Below are 1248 nucleotides of genomic sequence, written 5' to 3' on the forward strand. Positions count from 1 at the left end.
TGAGCACTGACCCATTTAAGCTTCCGAGGAGTGGCGCCTCCTGCTGACCATTCATACCAGGAGTGTCAGCTACTCAGCGACTTGGCAGAGGACTTCCTTTCAGTGTGAGAAGTTTCACCAAAGTTTCTTAAACCCTGTACGCTGACAGCTCCTCCCAGAACACCCCTAAGCCTCTCCCTGTGCCCTCACTGCGTTTCTTCCCGCAGAGGCCAGGACGAAGGAGAAAAAGTGACAGAATTGCAGGACACTGTGCACACAATCACGATACCCGAAAAGCCAGTTCCTTCTGTTGTGCAGTGAAGAAGCCAAGCTCACACTAAGGTGAAACCAAAAATATGGACATGGCTTTCCATGCAATATATGTGTCTCCCCTTCACACACACACACACACACACACACACCCATTCTGATTTCTAGTGCTCAGTAGGACAGGGTCAAAAAACCCACAATGCAGTTAGCTAATCTGTGGGCCACTACGACAACTTACGGTTGTGTCTGTCCCTCTCTCCCTGGCGTGGGGATACAACTGCATGTGGAGAAAGAAGAGGGACTTGGGGGACAGGGCGAGGAATATGCCCATATATTACATAGCTGTGTCACTGATTTTGCAGGTAGAATTTCAGAACATCGTGTTTTACTAAAACCGTGGAAGGTAAGTGGATGGAGACACCCAGCAAAGCAGAATGCAGTATTTGCTGTGCCTGATCGGCTATGGCTCGGCGATTCTTCATTGGCCACATCCCTCTAAGTTGAGCACAGAGTAGGAGCTAAGGGACCATGCTACTGTGTTCATGCTAGCTACAACTGCGCTCCTCCCGCCCGGCGGCTTGAGCCCGCTGGCTCGTGTCAGAGCCAAGGAGAAGGAAGAAGGAAAGGCACTTGGGAGGGCAAGAACGAGACCACCGTAGAACCTATGAGCCTTTGTTGCTGCGTTTGTTATTTTGCTCAAAAGCCTGTGCGGTGGCCAGCACGGACCGTGGCAATACCCCGCGCTCCTAATTTCATTCACTCGTAAGAGTGCGGATCCAGGTTTTCACTTTTGTTTTAGGATTTCATGCAAAACACTATGCAAATAGAGAGCATTGGAAAATTTCCAGCTCACAAACAAGTGAGACTGGCGACCGGCTCTTCGGGATCCCTGGCGGCGGGGCAGCCCCGGCGGGGCAATGGGCGGGGTCGGGGAGGGCGGAGCGGGGGCGGTCCCTGGGCGGGGACTAGGCGGGGCCGGGGTGGGCCCGGGGCGGGGCC

Source organism: Oryctolagus cuniculus, chromosome 12, assembly GCF_964237555.1.
Source record: "Oryctolagus cuniculus chromosome 12, mOryCun1.1, whole genome shotgun sequence".
NCBI classification, from domain to species: Eukaryota; Metazoa; Chordata; class Mammalia; order Lagomorpha; family Leporidae; genus Oryctolagus; species Oryctolagus cuniculus.